Source organism: Brienomyrus brachyistius, chromosome 9 (assembly GCF_023856365.1).
Source record: "Brienomyrus brachyistius isolate T26 chromosome 9, BBRACH_0.4, whole genome shotgun sequence".
Taxonomy (NCBI): domain Eukaryota; kingdom Metazoa; phylum Chordata; class Actinopteri; order Osteoglossiformes; family Mormyridae; genus Brienomyrus; species Brienomyrus brachyistius.
Window position 1 is genome coordinate 6613571 of NC_064541.1, and position 24979 is coordinate 6638549.

Below are 24979 nucleotides of genomic sequence, written 5' to 3' on the forward strand. Positions count from 1 at the left end.
TCTTTACTGCATCCACGTACGTTACAACCAAGGCTGGACACTCTGCAGAAGTGTGCCCAGTGCTGATTTACACTGATTCTTATACACGTTTCTTATCTCTTATCAAGATATTTGTCACAGGATGCATCCTAAGCATCATCTTTCCCTCAACTGTTCACCACTAATATGTTACCCTCCTCTGAGGCTTTGGTATTCCCCACCCCAGGGTGACTGGCTGCCAGTTACTTTAATTGCATGGTCACTCTGACAAACACAATTGTGGGACACTATGGTCCTAAACAATGAGCCCAGAACCCACGTATTTCTTGGTAACCACGTCAGTCTTGGTAATTTCAGTTGGCTACACGTTACAGTGCTGATTATATTTCTGGCCTTCAACAAAATATCAAGCTGTAGTATATAGAGCTACTTGGGGTGCAAATACATACAAATACTCTTACAGGTTACATTATCTTCTCATTTTTTGATTGTTATACTAAGGACTACATTGTCTAATGTCTCATTTCCACCAACATGGTGCCAGTGATGGGCTGACTCTCATTTGGTGCCCTTTGAGAACCTGCCCACGTTTCCACCGGTTTCAAAAAAGAATGGATCGGAAATGTCATGTAGGCAGAAGTGAGAGTGAAGTACAGGTTCGTATGGATTCTGTTTTTTAAATTTATTTTAGATCTGTTTTGGATTGTACATTTTTCTAAGCTGCCAAATTAAAAAAAGTTTTCTGAGTATGACTCATTGCGCCCTGTTTCCTGTGTGTGTAAGTGAGTTTATTCTTTATTCTCACTCACCACTGTCGTTTTAAGGATCACACAATAAAAATGTAACTTTGCTGTTTGCGTTTTGATCTCTTCTATATATTTTATATATTTGACCTGTGATGTGTTTAGAATTTATAATTAAATCTGGCCGGAAAATTGATGTTTCGTTTTCCATAGAATAAAAAAATTATGTAACATTATTATAAGCTGGCAAGTTGTTCCACTGCTGGCACCAGCAATATTAGACAAAACTTTATTGGCTATCGATTTACCATATTGGGACAAACTTGTCCTTCTGTGGGTAAATTGATGAATAAAGGCAATCCAGTGAATTATTATTTAAGATATTGGTGGGGGTGAGAATTATCAGATTGTGATCCGATAAAGGGTACAGGCAAGTGGAGATGTATGCAATGCGCGCATTTGTATAAAAATTGTCCAGGATTGCCTGATTTCTTGTGGGACAAGTCACCCATTGGTTAAAATATGGAACCGTGTTAGAAAGTTTAACACGATTAAAATCTCCGGAAACTGCAATCATTGCATGCGGGTGTTTTTGATGAAAGTCGAAGATTATTGCATTAATAATGCTGCATGCATCTTTGCCTTCAGCATGTGGTGGAATGTAAACGCCAACAAAGAGGGTGTATGCCAAATCCTCTGGACATCTTTGGGAAAATAGAGTTATAGCTAACAGATCAATGTCATTTGCACATTCATACCTTTTCTTATATATTTCAAGTGGGATATACCATTCCTTGTTCACAAACACTGCAACCCCCCCACCTTTCTTCTTTCCCCCAGGAAATTCTGTGTCTCTGTCAGCCCGTATGACATGAAATCTGGAGTGTGTCATTTCAATGTTCTTAGTAAGCCATGTTTCAGTGAAGTACATAATACTTATGCTCCGATGTGTCCACGTCAGCGACATGAGCTCGTCCATCTTATTATTTAGGGATCTCGCATTCCCCATGAGAATCGAGGGAAAATAACTATAATTACTCACCTGTTTCAGGTGGTAAATAGTGGGCCTAGTGTCTGTCTTATCATTCAATGTGCTCCACACATTGACGCCCAGCGGATGCTTGTCAACATATTTCGAATGTATCAAGTTTTTGGAAATAAGGTCAACATTTTCTGTATTATTCATCATCAGCCCTATGGTCCCCGTCCCCTTCAGCTGGTCTACTTGGGTCTGTAGCCCTTGCTTGGTCCTTGCCAGTGCAACAGATTTCCACTGGTAGAAATATTCTGCTTTATACATGCCTTTCCCGCAACAGCCAGTACTCTTCTTTTCTAGCATCCGCTCACACCATTCTATTTCTTCCAAATCTAGGGTACCGTCCATTGGCCACCGACCCCCTGTCTGACGATTCCATTTTTTACATGCCTTCTTTAACTGTAGCCCGGTCCCCTTTTCTACTGCCTCTCTCGGGGTGGACCTCCTGGTTACAGGATTCCACCCTCTCATGGTAGAGAACCCATCATGTTTTCGCATTTCCTTTTCAAACCCTGACATGTCCTCCGGATTGTAAGCCGGATCCTTGTCTGGTGGGGGTGGGTATTTGCTCGATGCAGCACCCATAGCTCTTATTTGTTGTTGGTACAAATGCCGCTGCAGACAGGACTTAGAAACCACTGTTCAGGGATCTTAATCCTAGCTACACTCACATTCCTTGCCCTCTCTGGCCCCAGTATACGTCCCCAATAGAGGTCCTCAAACTGGTCAGGATAAGGGACGCACTGGAATTGGTGAAGTGGATCTGTTAGAAAATGACAAGCTGGCTCCTGATTCAGACTACTTATTGCGAAATAATGATTTAAATCTAAAGTTAGACTGTATGTTCCTCGAAAATCCAGCTGACAGTCACCCATACAACACCCAGGTAAATTAGTCTACAACTCAATATCGTTTGAGGTGGTAAACTGGATTCTGCACTGGGGCTCAAACTGCAAAACCCTCCTCTTCTGTATTTGACAGGGAAACCGAACCCAAGTAACAACAACTACAATTCTCCTTTATAAATGCACATCCTTACTGTGCAACACGTGCGGTCTACGAATACACTTTCCATTTTACATTCACTCCTCAGGCCAGAACAGTTTTGCAAACTCCCCGGGACAGGGAGGGGACCAGAGCCTCCCCGATTGGTCCCTCAGTCCGACCTCAGAGATCCTTGACAGTTTCTGGCTTAGGTTGTCCCTTCGTTCTCACTCAGGGATCTTACCCTTCATAAGGTGCCTTGCTGTCACACACAGGTTTCACATACATGATACAGAGCACAGGTGTCCAACTGCAGTCCTAGAAAGCCAGAGCCCTGCACATTTTAGGGTTTCCCCTCATTTAACACACCTGATTCAGCTCCTTGCACCTCCTTGTGCTAATTACCACACAGCTCTTGAACTGAATCATTTATGAAGGAACAGGGAAAGAACTAAGCTACACAGGGCTCCGGCCCCCCAGGACTGCAGCTTGATATGCCAGATACAGAGCAATAAACAGACCAGCACAATCATCAAAAGCAAGCGAGAAACTTCTTAGACATTAGAAATTTTATCTTACTGTGTCTCAATTCAATCTGCCACTTAATTTAATCTCAGGGTCGTCTGGTTTGGGGCAGCGTGGTTTCAGGTGTTTCCCAATGAGGAACCAGGCTGGTCCTGTTCTTGACCCAGATCCGGTCCTGTCAGGCTCTATGCCCTACTCACCTCTGTGCAGGATCCCTCCCTCTGAAACAACCAGAAATCTCAGTTGCCCAATGTTGGGTGCCCGCTTTGTGGAAGATAAAATTACTATTTGAATGACCCTTCTTTTCCTTCTTGAGGATCTTGAAAATAATTCACATTGAGACTGTAAGATAAAGTTTCTTTAATAAGTAGAAGAGCAGAAAGAAGCAGAGTGTCCCCATCTCGGTGTGGTGACACATCAAATAAAGAAATTCACAAGTTGAAATACTTTGCTCTAGCTTCCCAAAAAGGGCATATCAACCGCGATTGGTTACCCCAACCCATGATCATCACATGACTTACCCCATTCACCATACATTCTTACCGCAGCACATTTTACACTGCCTGACCTCCCCTATTTCCTCACTCACTCACTCACTCACTCTTTATTCAATCTACAGTTAGATCCATATATATTTAGACACTAACACAAGTTTTACTATTTTACCTGTTTACTGAGATATATTCCAATTGACGTTATACAATGGGCATGGACATAAAGTGCAGACTCTCAGATTTCATCTTAGGGTATCCACATTCAAACTGGATGAAGGGTTTAGGAGTGTCAGCTCATTAACATGTGCCACCCTCTTTTTAAAGGGCCAAAAGTAATTGGACAGTTCACTTAAAAGCTATTTCATGGACAGGTGTGGGCAATTCCTTCGTTCTTTCATTATCAATTAAGCAGATAAAAGGCCTGGAGTTGATCTGAGGTGTCTTTTTTGCATTTGGAAGATTGAGGTGTGAACATGCAACATGTGGTCAAAGGAACTCAGTATGCAGGTGAAACAGGCCATCCTTAGGCTGCGAAAACAGAAAAAAACAATTTGAGGAATTGCCACATTAGGAGTGAGAAAATCCACAGTTTGGTACATCCTGAGAAAGGAAGAAAGCATTGGCCTGGATGTCCACGGATGACAAGAGTGGTGGATGATCGTAGAATCATTTCCATGATGAAGAGAAACCCCTTCGTAACAGCCAACCAAGTGAACAACACTCTCCAGGAGGTAGGCGTGTCAATATCCAAGTCTACCATAAAGAGAAGACTGCATGAAAGCAAATACAGAGGGTTCACTGCAAGATGCAAGCTACTCATAAGCCTTAAGAATAGAAAGGCTAGATTGGACTTTGCAAAAAAAACTTCAAGATCAACCTGTATCAAAATGATGGAAATAAAAAAGTATGGAGACGAGCTGGTACAGCTTATGATCCAAAGAACATCATCTGTAAAACATGGTGGAGGCAGTGTGATGGCTTGGGCTGCCAGTGGCTCTGGGTCTTTAGTGTTTCTTGATGATGTGACAGAGGATAATAATAATAATAATAATAATAATAATAAATGCATTTTATTTATATAGCGCTTTTACATGAACTCAAAGACGCTTGCAGAAGCAGCTGAATGAATGCTGAGGTGTTCAGAGACATCATGTCTGCTTAAATCCAACCAAATGCAGCCAAATTGATTGGGCAGAGTTTCATAATACAGATGGACAATGACCCAAAACACACAGCAAAAGGAACCCAGGACTTTATTAAAGCAAAGAAGCGGAATATTCTTAAATAGCCAAGTCAGTCACCTGATCTCAACCCCACTGAACATGCATTTCACTTGCTAAAGACTAAACTACAGACAGAAAGACCCTCAAACAAACAGCAACTAATAGCTGCTGCAGTAAAGGCCTGGCAGAGCATTAAAAAGGAGGAAACCCAGCGTCTGGTCATGTCCATGAGTTCACGACTTCAGGCAGTCATTGCCTGCAAATCATTTTTAACTATATATTAGAATTTAACATTTTATTTGCAGTTATATTAATTTGCCCAATTATGCTCTAGCATGTTCAATGCTCTAGCTTCCCAAAAAGGGCATATCAACTGTGATTGGTTACCCCAACCCGGGATCATCATGTGTGAAGTAGAGGGAGATACAGGGGAGAAAAAGGAAGGAAAGAAATTGAATAAAGAAAGCCAGAAGACAACGAAGGAGAGGAACCAAAAACTCCCAAGTAGGGAGAAAAAAAACCTCTGGGGGTCCAAGGTCAACTGGCTTCCCACCCCCCCTGGGCATACTAACATTACTGAAAACATAAAAGAGTGGACATGCTTGCTAGAAGGTAGGTATAAACTGTGATTAAGGATCAAGACAAAGTCCATCAATGAGTCTGTTATCCACGTTGCTCTCCGAGGTGTAGCCAAGGTCTTTTCTCCACGTTGGGCTGTGCCAGTTGACACTGAAGGCTGCGTCCACAATGATACAGTTCGTATGGCCATTTGCGATGTCACCCTTCCATGGGACTGAACCAGGACTCCAGCTCAGATGGTGCCCACCCCAGGCACCATCTGGACATGTGGGAAGGCAGAGAGCATAGAAGGTCAGAACATACGTTGACACATATACGGACAAGCGTAGTACATAAAAGTGACATGTACGCATACAGCAGCACCAGCAGTCATAGTTATGGTGCGGTAGGTTGCGGGAAAGCTAAACTGAAGTAATAGGTCTTCATTCGAGATTTAAAGACCGAGACTGAATCGGCATCCAGAACATAGGCTGGTAAACCATTTCACAATATAGGGGCTCTGTACCAGAATGCTCTACCGGCCACTCTCACTTATATATATGTGTAACGTCAAGGAAACCTGCATTCTGTGACCTGAGTGGACGATGTGGCTTTTAAAACTTGAAGTAATTCTGTCAGGTAGGCAGGAGATAGACCTATAAGTGCCTTATATGTAAGCAGGAGAACTTTGGAGTCAGCATTAGCACAGCTTATCATTTGCAATTTAAATCTCTCCTTATAGCGTTCTTGCACTCGTCCTCAGCCCTCTAGATTATTTTAAACTTGACAGTTTTGAGGTGCAACCGTCTAGTTCCTCTTTCCACCGGATGTTCATCAGCTTCTTGCCCTTTACACAGCTTTGCCGTTTTAGCACATTTTTACAAGCACATACACCACACCTGACAAAAGAGGAACAAACTGTGATGACCGCACGCTGTCAGGCGAACAGGAAGTGCGGAATCAAGGTCAGGCAGACCGAAGTGCAACAAACAGGGTATTTATTAGGTGAAACGAGCAGACAAGGCAAAGCATGGTAAAGACTTCAATGACAGACATAGGGAAACGGACTCAGACACGGACTAAAATACACAGGACTCAAGGGCAAAACAGGAAACAGCTGATAACAATCAGAAATTCACACGAGGTAAATGAGGGGGCGTGGCACACAGGAGGATCGAACGAGCAGGTCATAACACAAACTCTTAGTGGCTAAGGCCCAAGATGTTGACAACAATCCCACTATGCACCTCTTCTCGGTCCCATAACAATTTTTGTTCCATAGGAGGGGAGAGGAGAATGAAAGTGGAAGAGCCTGATGCTGACGATAGCGACGGTACAGACGGCACGCTCCCTCCCGCCAATGGCACGTTCATCCGTCAGCGTTACAGACGGCACCGACGGTACAAACGGCATGCTCCCTTCCACCAATTGCACATTGATCCGTCAGTGTTAGAGACAGTACAGACGGCACACTCCCTTCCGCCAATGGCACGTTGATCCGTCAGCTTTACAGACAGTACCGACAGTGCAGACGGCATGGTCCCTCCCGCCAAAAGGCACGTTGATCCGTCAACGTTTCAGTGTCAGCGTTATAGACGGTATGGACAGTACAGATGGCACGCGTCCTCGCACTGAAGGTACGGCCATTCATCAGCGTTACCGATGGTACCAGTAGTACAGATGGCACGCTCCCTCCCGCCGAAGGCACGGCCATCCATCAGCGTTACAGACGGTACCGACTGTACAGATGGCATGTACCCAAATGCCAAAGGCACGTTGATCTATCAGTGTTACAGACGCTGTGTCGGACAGCCTGCAGCTTCAGACACTCTGTTACTATAATAATGATAGCTCCAAGATTAGATAGCAGAAATACAGAAATATACCCCCCCCCCCCTCCCACCATACACAGATCACCCAAAAAACATTCGGAAATGTCTGTTTGAGGATCACAGGTTTAGAACAAGTTCATAATAATTTTCAAAAATCTTACAACACATGCACTCCCTGTCCAGATGTCAGATGCAGGCATTTCATACTCTGTGTCATGAATATCTGAAAAGACAGTTTGGGAACATCATACGTAATGAGTGTGAAATTAAATTACCAAAGAAAGTCGGTACTTAATTTCGGTGTAGTTACTCCTCAAAAACCATGCAACAAAGAGAAATCAGCTAGAGCTATTAGAGGTGGATTCATGTTTGTCTTGAATTGCCTTTGCTGTTTTAATGTCTAGAAATTAAATGAAACCATAGTACCATTATCTTGAATATGTGCATTGAATATAACAAAATCTAGACCATTAACTATGGATGTTAATATACCAAGTAAAATTCCATTGAAAAACAACATATTCAATCGTCATTGTACATTTTCACAAACATTGTAAGTAATATTTCACAAACGTTGCTTTTTTTAATGCTGACTTTTAATACTGCGTAAAATGATCTGCTCTCATATCTGGATTCGATGCTGTTAGTCCTGCTTAAGTTTAATTGCTTTGAGAAAACTCCTGTTTCCTCCCAAGGTCCAATGGGGCTTGCATGTGGTTCAGTGAGTTATGACCCACTAAGGTCAGAAGGTTACTGGTTCAGATCCCAAGACTGGCAGAGTGATGTCACCTTTGAGCAAGGTCTTTAACCCCAAATTGCCGCAAGGACTAGCTGAACCTGCTTTCTCTAAAAAAAGTGTACATTGCTTTGGGTAAAAGCATCTGCTATACGAATGTAATTAGGCCAGCTAATTGGCATCTCTGAAATTCCCATGGTGTATGCCTTAGCCTGTGCCCTGCAATGGACTGGCATTTAGGGTGTAAATGGCAAATGGACTGCATCTATATAGCGTGTTTTCTACTCCTTTGAGCACTCAATGCATTTCACAATTTTGCCTCACATTCACCCATTCACACTCCCATTAACACACCGGTGGCGGAGGCTGCCACACTAGGCGCCAACCTGCTCACTGGGAGCAATTTGGGGTTCAGTGTCATGCTCAAAGTCACTTCACTGGGGTCAGGAGGAACCAGGGCTCGAACCTGCAACCCTCCGGTTGCCAAATGGTAGCACTACCTCCTGCCCCACCATCACTCCAGCCATGCCCTCTATGCTGAACTGGGATAGACTCCTGGTCTTCCCACCATAGTTTGGCAGTTTGATAGAAGATGAATGTAGGAATGCATGGTTCCTGTAAAAATACAAGACCTGATTCATTTCCTAGTAACATCACATACTTTACAAAAATTCTCACAACTTGACATTTGACCAGTCTCCTTCTTTGTGCTGAAGGACTCACACATTCTGAGTACGCTCTGAAATGTGAAATCTTGGCTTTTTTTTTAATAAAAACAAGAGCAAAGGCAGAGTTTCATTGGTGGACACAGTATGATTAGAGCACCCTGCCTCAATCCACCAGGGGTCCTATTGTCTTAGAGCAGGAGAGGAAAGACATTCACTAAATAACAAGTAGCCTGGAGCGAATAGGGCAGCCCTGAGATTTGATTTTAAACACACTGATTTATATACAGTCGTATTACTCCACTGTAAATGGGAGGCCAGCTGTCAGTCATCTGTAATTGCGAACGCCTGCTGCTGAAGCCATTTCAGACGACTCCAGCACTTCCCAGCAGAGTAAAGCAAACTTTTATCCACTACTGGAATCGCCATGGCGATGATGTGAGGCCGCATCCCAGCATCCCCAGCTGTCCCTTATTATACCTGGAGGAAATAATAGTTCTCATGCTGTTATTCTGAAATCCTCCTCTCTCCTATTACAGAAGAATCGTGATCCAGAGGAGCTCCAGTACCTGCAGATGCATCTTGGGAAAATTTAGATTCTGACTCACAAACATACCAATGTTGAAGGGGGGGGGGGGGGGATGAATTTCAGCCCCTGGGGCAGGCTGGGGGCGGGGTTAAGCCGTTGTTATGGCAGCAGCACGTCTCGCTGGCAATTTTTTCACACATTTATACAAAAAAAAACTGCAATTTATTCTACTATTAAAAATCTAAGGCAAATTTATATTTTGTGAAAACTCACTCGCACCAATTTTCAGAGGCTCCTATTCAGGGTCATGGGGGGGGGGGGGGGGGGGGTCTGGAGCCTATGGGCATGAGGTGGGGAACAGCCCAGGATGGACACAGTCATGCACTTTTGGGAGAACTTCAATTAACCTCAGCATGATTTTGGCCTGGGGGGGAAACCTCGGAGGCAACCCCCTGATGACAGGGGGGGAGAACATGCAAACTCCACACACAAAGCCCAGCCAACCCAACCCAGATCCCAGCAGGGGTGTGAGGTAGCAGCACTAACCACTGTACCACCCCCATTTATGCGCGTGATAATTTCCATTTCCATTTAGTGAAAAGTTTGCCAGTCTTGTCAGACTCAGCTGTGAGCAATTAACAAAGGATATTTAAAGATCAGTAAGTCTGGAAGATGGGGAAGCAGTAGACCATTGTTTATAATTTTATTGCTAAAAGTATGTTCTTTGTGTGAATTTGGAGGAGTGTTTTTTTTTACTTGTAAAATGGATCATAAAAGGCTTCCTCTGACCTTCATCATCCTATATAATCGTTCCTGAATGGGGTGACTTGAATGAGAATCAATCGGATAAAAAAAAAAATTATATTCATTTTTTATCTGATAATAAGATCTCAGTGAAGGCTTAACATTCTGTTATTAATTTCTTAGTGAGAAAGAGAAACAGAGAATATCTTAGTTATGACGACAACCGCCAGTGCGTGTGTGTGGTCCAGGTATACATTACGTTGCTGGAACCAAATGTCCTCACAATGTGATAAAAACCTGTTATTTTGACGCTGTGTGGGGTGAACTTTGGTCCACATAAAGGGAAATTCAACTTTATAAAAATCTGTGACTGCAATCAAAAAATCAAAAATGCCAAAAGTAGTTTTTTTTACTTGTGGTTAAGGTTGTCATTGTTGGGATTAGGGTTATGTCCACAGAAATGAAAGGAGCATCCCCACAAAGATATAGATACCTATTATGTGTGTGTGTGTGTGTGTGTGTGTGTGTGTGTGTGTGTGTGTGTGTGTGTGTGTGTGTGTGTGCAGTAGGTCTGTGATCCCGGCTGGCTGACCTGCACTCTGCGAGGTTTTCCTGCCCCAGTATCCATATGATTGTCATTATGTTCAGAAGCAGGGTCTGAGTGGGTGTTGGAAAATCTACCAGGCGTATATCAGTCACATTCTGGCTCTGCCCAAGCACTTTTACGTTCACTTTTTGAGTTATATCTTTAATAGTGCCTGAAAACAAATGATTTAGTTCATCTAGCAACTTGAAATGCATGGTTCCAAAGTGGTTTCTGCATAATAAAGTCTTGGCTTGCTTCTGATCTTCAGGGACTGTTTGGGTTTACGGTGTGACGCCTTGGGCCTAGATGACAAAAGGACACAGACTTTATGCAGTGGAGGGAACCCAGACTGACACTGACTGTGACTGTGAGTGCGGTCTGTCCACCCTGCCCTGCTGATGATGCTGCTGCCTGGATTCTCTGAATCTTCAGGGTGGATGAAGAACTCACTGGTGTTCGTTTGCTTTGCAAGTACCAAGTTCCTCTTAAAATATATCATTTTGGTATCACTTTACTTGAGGGGACAAAAGTAACTTAGTAACTCACTTAGTACTCAAGTACAAATCATGAACAAATATAGTAACTGCATGAACTACATGAACTGTTATTATTAAATGATGATGAACAATCATGGAATTGGTAGGTAACTAACACTTAGTTTCAGGTTAATTGATACATCAAGTAAAAGTGCATTATTTGTGTCTCCTCAAGTAAAGTGTCCATCCATCCATCCATCCATCCATCCATCCATTTTCTGTAACCACTTGTCCTATGCTGAGTCACATGCGGTTCAAAGCCTATTAAAGTATTACTATGGTTTTTAATATAAATTTAAAATTTGAAACAATATTAGTACTATCTTTGTACTGTAACTCATCCTTTCATCCTTTCTTTGCTGACTAGGCAATGTGATGGTAGTCAGATGTAAAATAACGAACCAAGGAAATAAAAAGCTGGTCAGTGATTTAAAAAGCCCACTTCAAATATCAGGCTGTGCTTGTCAACTGGTAGCAGGCGCTTTGGATCATTCTTGTCCCAACTGTCCTTTTCTTACCCTAAGAAAGATTGATTTGAGTCATTTTCAGTCAGTATGTAGAGGGTGACGGATGATGGTCCACAGCTCTGTGTGAGAGCACGCTCTGCCACACATCATCATGGGTTAAAACGAAAATTCGCAGGCTTTTTCATTCGAATACAAATCATGCATTTGATCAGGCGTCTCCCCACCCAACGTGCTGTGAGTGTGGCAACGTGTGAGGGGGGAACTTTGGACCAGGCCTTAACAGTTTTTTTTTTTTATATATATATATATTTTTTGTTCAGATGTGTGACTTCGTTTCCTGAGGCAGTGCTTCAGTAATAGAGGTGCAGTTCTGGAAAATGCATAAATGAGCTGCGCGTCCTGCACGTTACCTTAAGTCATAGATCTGCTGCCAGCTCTCTGGGCTCACCAGCACCACTCGGCTGTTGCATTGTGCTTTCATGCCTGGGGGCTTTAACTTCACTGTTTCCATTTCTCCACTTCCACACGTGACCCTGCAACAGCACCAGGGCAGCTCACATCAAGGGACTGTTGCCTAATTGTAACAATGCATAAAGTTTTACCGCAAGCCTGCAAGAGCAGCCTCATGACTGCACTGCACTGGTCATCTGGTCTGGTGGGATTGCAGATATGGAAACAGTCCAGAACTGTTTTACAGAAACATTTGCTATAGCGATGTGCCCTTCAATTGCATTTGTTAAAAAGAAAATCACTGCGTGTAAAATATTCAATATGTAACACATATTCTTCAGGGTCACAGGGTCAGATTGGTCATTTCGAAAACAAATATTTGCAGTTTAGCTCCTATGAATGGCGAGACCCAGTTTATAATATAAATACAATGTGTATATAATGTCAATGATCCCTTTTCAAAGCTTTATGTTAAAACTCGAGGGTAAAGCAACGGAATAAAACATAAGTGCCAAGCATGTGTTTTTGTTAATTTATGGTAATGCAATAAAGCACCATTTAGCTGGCATGGTGCGGGTATGATGGATGGCTTAACGGCTGATCTGTTTGGAGGACGTGCAGTGTTAGGGTTATCTTCTTCTAAAGATACGCTGGAAACCAACCGGCCTCTGAACATAGAACAACACGGACAGCTGCAATGACTTTTTACTTGCTGCAAGGGAAGTCCGGTCCCGACTTCGAGGTGTCAGCCTCTCAGTCGAACTCAGCCAACTTCGAAAGAGAAACTCCTCTCGCAGTATCTTTTATTGAGGTACACAAACAGGATATGCAAATAACATTCAACATTGTTTATCACCATGTATGGGGTGGAAATATTCAAGCGACAGTTCTTAAGATGTGTTATTGCTAAATTAAGATCAAGCTGCTGCAGGGCGTTATTTCTAAGAAATGGCATCTAGCAAAATGACAATAAAAAAGTACATATTTTTCTAACATGCAGCACCATGGAAATACAGTTGCTATGTATGAGATTTTATGCGTATTTTTTGGATTTCATCAGTTTATCACTCGTAACTATAGGCGGCATAAAATGGACAAAGTTTTGCTAATTAATGTGTTTTCTTAGAAAAAAAATGTGTGTGAAACAAAAACAGACTATCTGAAAAACAGACTACCCACTTATACGCAAGAACTGGCCTTCATCAGCAGGGACTACAAATCCCAGTAACCAGTAACTGAATAGTTTATCACAAAGACACTCTGCTGTGGTCTTGGAAGCATTTCAGACAGATGACTTCACTTCTTACCTCAAGCACTTTGACAATAACAGTCCATAAGTATCTCCCTCGTTCCTCATTCATTCTGATGTAGACTTACTAGTGTGTTTGTGGTCATTGTCTTCCAGCATGACACAGCTATGCTCCAGCTGTGGGCTAATGTTCTGCTGTAGAATTCTCTAGAACAAATCAGAATTCATTCATGGGTCCTTCGCTGTCAAGTTTCTCCGGTCTTCGTGACATTGCCAAACCATGACAGCCTTACTAATGGGGCTGTTTCTGGCTTCCTTACTTTAAGAGGGATTCTGCACCATCCAAAACTTTCTCCATTACAAGAGCATGCTTTGGACTGTGGTTTGGAGAAGATTCAGAATGGGCTGACAGACTGATAAGCATAAACGTTTTTCCCCAGCAATTTCCAGACATCTCTGTTGACCATACATTGGTCACTACAGTATGACTGTTGGTAAGGGCTAAATTTAACCTAGAATTTTGGGAAGAGCTTGCGTAAATCAGGCCCCGTTGTTTACGAAGATTTTCAAAGGCACTGTGGCGTAGCATATTTTATCATCACATAGCAAGAAAATGAAAGGTAACCCAAAGATTACTGCATTTTTCCCTCCTTCTGTGTACAGCAAAATGGTACCAAGTCAGATAGGGATCAAAGGTTTTGTTGAGGAACTGTAGCAGGCGATGAGATGCGAGCAGATTATCCTCGATCTACTTTCATATATCAAGCTAGTATGTGAAATCATTGACAACATGAACACTCCCAGCAACACGCAGCAGAATAGCGATTCTTGACATGAGAAAATAACTCCGTCTGTCAGTAGGTATTCATATGTACATCTTGCAGTTACTTATTTCACTCTTCGCTTGACACCTGATTTGCATTTAGGTTTTTTTTCAGCTCGACGGCTAGTCAGCCCCTTCTTCACTTCAAAGCTAATTCCTCACTTCGATTCCAAGCTTTAATGGGGAACACAAGTTCGGCTGTCGCGAATCAAGACATTTTTCCGAAAGATCACTGACTCCTCGCATGACCTGAAGTTTTAAAGGCCTTCAGGTTTCTGGCAATACTAGTGGGCTATTTTTTTTTCTTATGGAAAGATATATGGAACCTGCGCCATTCAAATGAAAACCTGGGATAGTGGTACAGTAGCACATTTATGGGCCAGCTGGGTAGCTGGAAGCAACACAAATGATAAAAAGCGGTCATTAGGTATTTTTCTTGTCTGCAACCAATTGGAAAGATTGGTGTTCGACTCTGAGAAACGAACATTTGAAACATATAATGCGAAGGAAGTATATCGAATTCTTTGAATCCCTAGAATTCAAACCATACCAGAAACGCCTGGAAGAGGCTCGCCGTATCAAAGTGAGAACTCTTTCGAATTCTAAGTGCTTTGGCTTTATTTTTCTCTAACTTTAGATGTCTGAGCTGGACGGCGCAGCGTACCAGTGTTCGGCCAGAAGAAGCTGGTACACAGTTTACGGAAGCTGGTACACAGCTTACGGACAAACACGTTTAATTTTTGTCATGCACTGTGACGGCCATGAACATTCAGTCAAAGAACCACTACTAAGCTGTTTATACAATTCAGTCTTCTACTAAAGCAGGCAAACAGCTTGCATTTGCAGATTTTTGGTTTCTGTAATGATAAAGTATTAAATACAATGAGTACAATATTACAAGCATTTGTTAAATACCAGCGCCAAATTGCATATTCCTGGAATCCTGCCCAGTTATAATAATTTTATTGATGGTGTGACTTGTGACCATGGGAGTTGCCTCCTCACTCTGTGGCCCAATGCAGTTAGATGGCAATCACACAGAAACATTTAGTTGGACTCTAAAGCAGGGGTAGGCAGCCCTGATCCTGGAGAGCCGGCATCCAGCAGGTTAACTCTCCTACCTACTGTCCGCCTGAGACCAGGTGTGGTTCATCAGAGACCAGGTAGGATGAAAAACCTGCTGGATAGCAGCACTCTGGGATCAGGGTTGCCTACCTATGGTCAAATCAGTGTTTGAGCAACACTGTGATCTATGGAAATGAAAACAGACCTCAAAGATTATAATATACTATTGTGAGTAATATAAACTAATATGAGCCACTTAATCCAGGGACACTTGTGCTGAGTGGTCTTGCTGGGGATTTCAACACTGCCTCCCAAACAGTCAAGGAAGCTTCTTAGTGTCAGGGTGTCTGTTTATTTAGAAAATAAAAACACTATCTAGGCTATAATGGAATGTATATACCATAATATAACAAAGTAGTGAGTGTCTCAGAGCTCCTTATGGCTGTTTGGGGAAATGGTTTACGGTAAAAACAGTAGGCTTTATAAAAGTGACTTTATAAAAGTATAAATATAGGGTTTCCTTTGTCAGAAATCACAATAGCTAACAGGATTAGCGTATTGATGCTGCACTATTAGCTAAACAGCTAACCGGCATAATGACTGCCTTTGAATACTGGTGACATTTGAGGAAGGGAATCCCGAGGATGCCGTGTGACAGACATGGCCTAAGCAGGCCACATGTTTGTGAGCGCTGTTGCTTTCCTACAAAGCATTAGCCCTGAGTGTCTGTTACGCTTCACCCCAGCATTGTCTTCATCAGCTTCACACTGCTTCTCCAGCTGAGGGTCACCACAGCAGCATGCTAAGCAGGACCGGTAACATCTCCCTTACCAAGTCTCTCAAGCTGGTTTCGGGGAATAGCTGGAAGAAACAGTTAAGGACCCAGTTGACTGGTAAACTGTGAGCTCTGTTTTTGTTCAGGGTCCTCGAGTCTCCCAGATGACACTGGGATTGGGTCCCAGTGTGGCTGGTTAAAGTCCTTAATTAAAATCACGTTCCATCTGTCACTTGTGATGCTGAGATTTAAGCTCCTCCCCTATGGGGAGACTGGGTCTCCTCACCTGAAAGGAGCGACCTGTTTACCGAAAGACTCCCATAGCGCTCAACCTTCCCCCTTCGTATCTGGCATCAAACCGTTCAGGTGCTTCCTGGAGGTGCTGGTCGGATGAGGCCAGAAACATCATCTGCTAACAGTAGGGACAACACCTCTAGGTCTCGAGACCAGATACCACGTCTGGTTGAGGGGCTGCATGCTCTAATGATCCACAGATCTATATCATCAGGAACTTGATTTCCTGGTAGAAACTCCATCGGTGAACAGGTTGGTGGAGAGAGGCCAGAGGTACTACGATCCAACACAGACCCCCATGAATGCACCAAAGAAGGTGGCATACCCTGCGCTGGGCCTCACCGGCAATTGGCTGGAGGCCAGGCCACCCACGTAACTGGGCCGGGTTCAGCCCAAAATGACTATATGGAGCCATACTGAGGATTCACCACCTGAAGGGCGGAAACATGTTAGGGGTCCAGGGCAGTGATTAGAGTAAAGTGCTGTGTTTAGGGTCCAGGGCAGTGATCGGAGTTCAGTGCAGTGATTAGGGCGCAGGGCAGTGATTAGAGTAAAGTGCTGTGTTTAGGGTCCAGGGCAGTGATTGGGGTTCAGTGCAGTGTTTAGGGTCCAGGGCAGTGATTGCGGTTCAGTGCAGTGTTTTGGGTGCAGGGCATTGATTGTGGTTCAGTGCAATGTTTAGGGTCTAGGGCAGTGATTGGGGTTCAGTGCTGTGTTTAGGGTGCAGGGCAGTGATTGGGGTTCAGTGCAGTGTTTAGGGTACAGGGCAGTGATCGGAGTTCAGTGCAGTGATTAGAGTGCAGGGCAGTGATTGGGGTTCAGTGCAGTGTTTAGGGTCCAGGGCAGTGATCGGGGTTCAGTGCAGTGATTAGAGTGCAGGGCAGTGATTGGGGTTCAGTGCAGTGATTAGGGTGCAGGGCAGTGATTGGGGTTCAGTGCAGTGTTTAGGGTCCTGGGCAGTGATTGGGGTTCAGTGCAATGTTTAGGGTGCAGGCCAGTGATCGGGGTTCAGTGCAGTGTTTAGGGTCCAGGGCAGTGATCGAGGTTCAGTGCAGTGTTTAGGGTCTATGACAGTGACTTGGGGCTCCGGGATAGTGTTTGGGGTTCAGAATAGTGTTTGGGGCTCTGGGCAGTGTTTGGAGTCCATAGCAGTGTTAAGGGCATTTGGGCAGCAGGCAAGGGCAGGATGACACACCTGTAATTCGGTTTTCATGTCCCTTTCATGACCATAAACCACTCTGTGTGTCACATTACATAATTGCTATGGAAATGTCTGCACACACACACACACATGTCCCATACCTATAATGGGATGAGACCTCTGAGTTGATTCTATGGGACATTTCTGATCCTGGCCAGGTCTCCACCATGCCTGAGCGATTTTGAGCAGAAAGTCCTTGCAGCTTTCAGGAAGGCTTCCCTCATGGAGACTGCGGCCGTTTGGAAAAGATGGCTGTTATAGATCAAAATGACTTTTTTTTTTCCTTGAATAAGTGACCAAAAATCAGGAACGTTTGCTGAATCATTGTTTAATGCGCCTTATGGTAACACCCTGCTGCACTGTGCTGCCTTTCTCGCCTCATGATAATTAGGTCTTCATGACTAATAAATCAGCTGATTACAATAATTCAGCTGGAGTAATTTGCATTAGTGTAATGAACTAATTAAAGTGAAATGAAGTTCACATTTACAGCATGCACTCAGTCAAACATGACTTCCCTCAAGCTGTTTGTGCCTTTCGTGAAAAATAACTCATTCGAATTTTAAGTAGCTCAACCAATGAGGACGTGCTTTTTGGATTTGGGTGCAATCTGGACCCTGTTCCTCCGTTTTGTGGCGATTAATCATGCTACTGTATAGCTTTCTCTTTGGCAGGCCGGGCTCAGGGTGGCCCGCTCATCTGTTCCACATTACCTTACTGCAGGATGTAAACTTCGGCCTCGCTTTTTAATTTTCATATAGCCAGTAATTACAGGGCCCAGCCAGAGTCTGCTCTACGCTGCTTATTCAGGCTAATTAAAGCAGAATTTTCCATCAGTTTGACTTCAGCTTCTCTCACTTTCTCTCTCCCTCTGTCTCTCTTGCTCTTGTTTAGTCTTGCTCACTCTCTCTCCCTGTCTCTAACTCTCTTTTTCTCCCTCAGTTCCTCTCATTTGCTCTCTCTCTCCTTCTCTCTCGCTCACCCTCTCTCTCTCTCTCTCTGTCCGCTTGTTGCTCACCTTCTGACAGAAGCATCAACTTGAATCTCCATCCCACCCCAAAGATCCCCCCTCCCCCAAGAATCCGTGCAGCCCGCCGTCCCTCAGCAGCCTCCATCCAAGTGTACAAACACGTCAAATGCAAGACGACTCTACTGCATTTGCAAAGTTCTGCTCAAATCTTTAATTTCCTTTCACATTGACATTTTGTGATTCAAGATGCTTTATTGGCCGGATTTCCATCCATCCATCCATCCATTTTCCAAACCGCTTATGCTACTGGGTCGCGGGGGGTCCGGAGCCTATCCCGGAAGCAATGGGCACGAGGCAGGAAACAACCCAGGATGGGGGGCCAGCCCATCACAGACAAGCGGATTTGTGTCTCTAAATTAAACTTTTTGTTTGTGAGTACTTTTGGGTCCTGTGGTAGACTAGTGACAGATAGACTTACTGCTCTGGAAAAAAATGAGAGACCACAGTAGGATTTTTTTGTTTCACTCATTCCTCAATTTAGGGGTGTGCGCCTGTGGTTTATATATAATCCTGCTTCTAGAAGCCTGTTTGAATTGTCCTAGCAGTGCACTTCACACCTGCACTTAATGTTTCCCATTCCTTTTGAAGGTCACTTGATGTCATCCTTGAATTCATGAGAAACTGTCAGATAAGTTAAGTCATCACTGGCATTAGAAAGTCACTTCTGCCCTTTGCCTGGCTGGTTGCTGGTCGCTCCCAGTGTCTCCTGCTTCACAATCTTCTTTGCACTACTGAAATTTTGAACCTGGAAGCAGCCTGCTGCGCAGTGTAGCCTTCTGCCAGCAGAACCAGGCTTAAAAGGATTTAAAAATGCAGATTTTTTTTTTTACTATACAGTGATCCCTTAATGTTTCCTGTGCTGTATGTCTTATACATTTTTTTCTTGGAATCTGACTTGTTATAAATAAATGTACTTTTCCTTCTTTTTAAAGAAAAACCTAATTGATAATGTGTGAAGAGTTATTAACATAACTTTCAGCACAGTCCAAACGAAAAAGAACAACTTCAGGCCAGTGAAACGTGCAGTTCAGATGTCTTTTAAGACCCTCTGGTTGATTGGCTCAATTTTTTTTATTTTTTTTGATCATTGGATCAAGATTATCGAGCTGCATTTGAGCTGTTGGTGTAGTTAAAGAATTTATCAGTTGTAACTTGCGAATTTTATACTGTGACATTGAATTCTTTAGCTCAGTACGCAATTCGTCACTGAAGCAGGCGAGAAGTACTATGGTACGTATGTAGCCCTCAGGTACAAGAAAAATAGGTGATAATCAAAAGAATTAAGGAGAAAAAGAGGTTAGATGAGAACAGATGACTTAGGGACTTGGTCATTTATCAGTGTGAAGGCTCCTCCTAAAGTAGAATACTGTACCACTGAAAGGACACACCTTTTGAGAATGTGTAAGAAATGGAGGAATGGTTTTCCAGCACTGTGTGAAAATGCATTCAGACTGTCAGCCCACATGAGAAACGAATCCTGATGCAGCAGTGACAGCATGTGCTGACAATGATGAGGACAGAGGAGCTGAATTATGGCTGATCTGCAAGTAGTTCTTAGAGAACTATCTACACATTTGAAGTGTTTGTCCTGCCGCTTTTCTGCATCTCTTTTTTTATTCACGTGTCACTGTCATACAGTAGAACATTAGTTTTTCCCTGCAATATTCTTATTTAGAAAACCCCTTTCCTGGAAGGCAAATTATTTAATGTGTTCATGACTATAACATGTCTTGCATATTCACATAGCCTTACAGCCATCGATGGACATATGCATTACACAATACTATTGTGCTAGTAAATGAAAATTCATATACCCATAACCGATTTAGTGAATATTAGTGGTAATTGTTAATTATTAATTGCTATAACTGCACTAATGTTAAACACGCGCTTTAAAACAGAAGCTCCATTCACTTTAATTTGACTCCAGACAGATTTAAGCCAATAAAAAAATAACAACAACAACTTCATTTTGTATAGCGCATTATCACAATATCGTCTCAAAGCGCTTTACAGCATCCGCACCCAAAGCCCCCAGTGAGTAAACCATAGGCGACAGTGGCAAGGAAAAACTCTCTAGAATGAAGAAACCTTGGGAGGGACTAGACTCAAAGGCGGAGCCCATCCTCCAGGGGGCAGCAGAGGAAGCCCTAACCCTCACCAGACTCAAAGGGGGAGCCCATCCTCCAGGGGGCAGCAGAGGAAGCCTTAACCCTATCCAGACCGAAAGGGGGAGCCCATCCTCCAGGGGGCAGCAGAGGAAGCCTTAACCCTATCCAGACCGAAAGGGGGAGCCCATCTTCCAGGGGGCAGCAGAGGAAGCCATAACCCTAACCAGGTACAATGGGGGAGCCCATCCTCCAGGGGCCAGTAGGAAGAGTCAAATCAGAGAGATGGTTAAGTCGCAAATCACACTGTTCAAGTCATAAGATTTGAGACACAACCGGGGAGCAGGGAGGTGATGACAAGCTGGTGCCGACTCTCCCTCCAATCACCAGGCAACCAGAAGTAAGGCAGCAGGTCATACATGGAAGATGATACAGGCAGAACGACGAGCTGGATGCAGGGACGTCACTGGTGGTGGCGACGTCACATGTAGCAGGGTGTGCTGGACATCTTGAAAGATTGAGGAGTGTTTCAAGTGTTCTTAATAGAAGGAAGTCTGGGTTCTGAGCGAAACGAGAGAAAGCGAGCCTATCACATGCTGGTGGGGTTTATCATAATTGGCACTAGACACCAAAGCCATTTAGTCTGCAGTCCGAGGTCACCGCGTATCAGCTGCAAAACTGACATTGTAATAGCGGAGAGCTGCAGAACGAGCAGTCTGCCTATAGCTGTACGTGTCTTTCATACTAATGTCCCGGGAGTTTGCCAGACACAAGCCAACGAATTTTTAAGGACATTCCAAATTTTAGCACTCAGGGAAAATCAACACTCTGCCTGTTTGCCTCGACTCATGCCCCTGTAGCCCCCATTACAGGATTCTGGCATAAGTTAGGAAAAATGAAACAATGAAATATTACCCTGTGCTGTCGTTTTACGTGAGACAAAGGTTTCTGGGCTCCCGCGTGATTTAAACTTTAAGTAACAGCCATAAAATCACTTTTTTTTAAAGTAGGAGATATATGACTTATTGCATTTCGAGATTAAACCAGCAATTATGGGATCCATTATGTAAACATTTTGGCAAACTGGGTCTATATACATGTCGAAAGGACGGACTCAGCCCAAGACAAGCACATGCGCTCCATTCACATGGGCCTGAGGTGGCGAGAACAAGTGCAAGGGTGGCTCACTGCTCCAAATAAAAATTTATAGGATTAAATTTACTGATTTACAAACTGGCGGGGATAGAGGAATGGGGCTGGAGGGGGGACTTTCTGTGCATCCCGAGTGTTCATTGTACTCATGAGAAGTCAGTCTTGTTAACGGCTGTTTAAACAAAACTAATGTGTTGCTGTTAATAGCCAAAGGTCCGATAAGGCTGTAAAAAGGTGTGTAATGAGGGGCGAAGCCGTGGGTCAGGCCTGGCGTGCAGTGTGACCACCAGGGGTCACCGTTCCACAGTGGCTCTCAGCTTACTACAGCGTTTCTACTGCTGAATGACCTGGTCCTGCACTGATTTCTGTATGTAGGGCAGCTAGAGGGTAATGACAAGAAGGTTCTTCCAGTTATCTATACAGTATTTTCAAATAATAATGTACATACAAAACCCCTGAGAATTATTTTTTTTTTACTGATTTTTACTCAACCTAGGTTTTGACTATACCTAGTTTTCCCAGTCTGATTAGGCAATAGAAATTCTTACATTTTCACATATTGCATCCTGCGTTCTTGTGTGGCACACACACACACACACACTCATATGAGAGCAAAGTTTGCCTTATCTGTTGCTTTTGTAGTGGTTTTTGGGGTTAAGGTTCGTGCTGAGGAATCCAGTGGTGATATAATTACTCTGCTGCTCTGGGTTCCCCAGCCGGCAGAGTCACACGCTGCCCCATATGAGGCTGATTTTTACAGGACGGACGCCCAATTTCTGCCTAAAGGTCTGTTTACTTACCGCAAAAGGTTCATTCTTCAGCAACTGAATGTTGTCATAAAATTTCACTTCACAGTTTTGATTCAGGGATCAAATATTAAATCACAGGAAAACAAAATGTACTATTTTATCAGTTCTGTTTGTCTATTTTCCCTTAATCCTTTCAAATTTCAAAGTTCTATTTGTCACATATACAATTATACTGGATACAATGTTCACTGAGATGCCCAGTTGCCTGCAATTATACTGGATACAATGTTCACTGAGATGCCCAGTTGCCTGCAATTATACTGGATACAATGTTCACTGAGATGCCCAGTTGCCTGCAATTAAACTGGATACAATGTTCACTGAGATGCCCAGTTGCCTGCAATTATACTGGATACAATGTTCACTGAGATGCCCAGTTGCCTGCACACAGACTGTCAAAAGAAGACGTATATTTACTGTATGAGACAAGATATAACATGTTAAAAAGCATTAAACATTAAATAAATTTAATAATCATGAGTTAGTGGAGGTAGTGAAAAAGTCCAAGAATGAATATGCATTTGCATATGGACATGAATGGGCTGAGCAGGCAGGTTGAGAATGTTATTTGTGCGGGTCCCAAACACCGGGCACATATTTAGGATCCAAATTGCTTGTGGAGAGAAACTCTTCCTTAGTCTTTCCCAGATGTAATGTTGGCGTAACCTCAGCACAGAGAAGAGGCTATTGTTATGACGGCTAGGATCCCTACCGACCTTTTGGGCATTTATAAGTGTACGTGAAGTTTATGTTTCATTTACTTACAGCATCCCATAAAGAATACCTGCACATCAGCAGGCTATAATACCGAAACTACTAACAATGTAGTATTTCAACTATGGAGATCTGAAACGCATTAGTACGTCCGTGATGATTGATGCCTGGTCTTCACTGAGCTCAATGACGGAACAGTGTAAGGAAAAGCTGGAAAATGTTTGCGGGACTGAAAGCACTCAGCAAGATGTCCAGCCGCATTGTCACTATTGCAATGGACTGGGTGTTGTATCCTGAAAGCTCTCTGTGCGTCAGTTTCACCAGTTAAAAAAACAAGGACCGAGAAAGTGATACCAGTCCAGTCAGTGGGTGCTGCAGAGTGCTTGTCTGGAGAGTAAGTGGCGTACCTGTCATGACCTAGACATAACATTCCCAGTGGTGTCACAGGAAGAGTGGTCACCAAGCGAGCTAATATCTTGTACACTCTAAATGGAACATGTTAAAGTTTCCAAAGAAGACCTACCAGCCTTTAAGAGTTAATGAACTCCAGCATTCCCTGCAAATGGTACATATATAAAATGTGTGTCTGCACATTCGTATTTCAAACTTATCTCTCAGTAATTTGTGCCCTGCCCATTTCCTGCACATCATACATGCCAAATCTATTAAAAAATAAGTCCAAGACATTTACCATTAGACCTTTAAAATACTCCAGCCGTACGATAAACATTAGAATCATCCAGCTCTTGTTTGTATAATCAAAACCAGATCACGTAATCCATCTTTAAATCAAGGTCTGCTTTTCGTTTGGTCATTTCTGTTGAGCCAAGATTAAGAACATTTATGACAATTTACATTATAATGCCAATAAATATATTGCTAAGCACCAGCAATGTGGCCAAGACCAGACTAGATTAAGTACATTTTCAGCCATTCCTGCATGAACAAACGACATCCTCGCCACAAAGAGGCTGTATTTCCAACACCGCTTCCAAAGCTGGTGCAAGCGAGCAGAGAAACGGGACAGTGTGTACAGTAACATTTCTTCTCTGAGGTCACAAAACCAAAACATTGGCTATACTGAGCCACCTCCCTTCTTGGAGGTTTACCGAAAACTATATCTTATCAATTTAACCTAGATTTCGCAGGGTTGCCAACTTTGGTCACCAGGCTGGAGTGTGATTTTCGATTCGAGACTAGTCTGCACACACATGCTCACACATTTACACATATCTAGCAGTTTTATTATGTTATAAATAGTGTATAGGGTTTGCAAACTACCCCAATGCTTTTGATGTAGCTAATTTTAGGTTTATAACGGAATAACATAGGTTTGCCGTAATATTTCCTCCGTGAGCGTGAGAGTCTGAAAGCGTAAGAGTCACGCCAGATGCGTGAGAGTTGGCAGCCCTGTTTTAGTTAAGTAAGAAAGTAAAGAAAATTTGGAAAATGTAACATTTGAGTATGCACTGAGCACAACAGTGTAGGAGAGAAGTCTCCCCTAAGTTTGCACAACAGTGAAGGAAAGAGTTTGATATTGAGGGGACACAACTTCTCTCTAATTGGTCCCTAACTTCCCCATACGCCCAAGCTCCTACAACCCCGTCTGAGATCCTTTTCTGGCCTATAAATTCTTTTCCTGAGTGTCTGCTTTGTCCACACGGGGGAGACA

General features: G+C 43.2%; 1 protein-coding gene and 1 long non-coding RNA gene across 3 annotated transcripts in view; one reads left to right on the top strand and one right to left on the bottom strand.

Annotated features, from left to right (window-relative positions):
- LOC125749268 (uncharacterized) overlaps positions 1-4575 on the bottom strand; it is a 29006-nt gene extending 24431 nt beyond the window's left edge. Inside the window, exon 1 of the mRNA XM_049026360.1 lies at positions 3934-4575. The gene's annotated coding sequence lies outside the window, so the exon portion shown is untranslated. The remainder of the gene's footprint in view (positions 1-3933) is intronic.
- The window catches only part of LOC125749277 (uncharacterized), a 43331-nt gene extending 33952 nt beyond the window's left edge, over positions 1-9379 (top strand). The window contains exons 1-3 of one of the 2 annotated variants that reach the window (XR_007399833.1): positions 6565-6686; positions 6825-6942; positions 9315-9379. This is a non-coding gene — a long non-coding RNA (uncharacterized LOC125749277). Of the gene's footprint in view, positions 1-6564; positions 6687-6824; positions 6943-9314 lie in introns of those variants that run through there. The other variant, XR_007399832.1, reaches the window with a different exon arrangement.
- The last annotated feature ends 15600 nt before the right edge of the window (positions 9380-24979 follow it).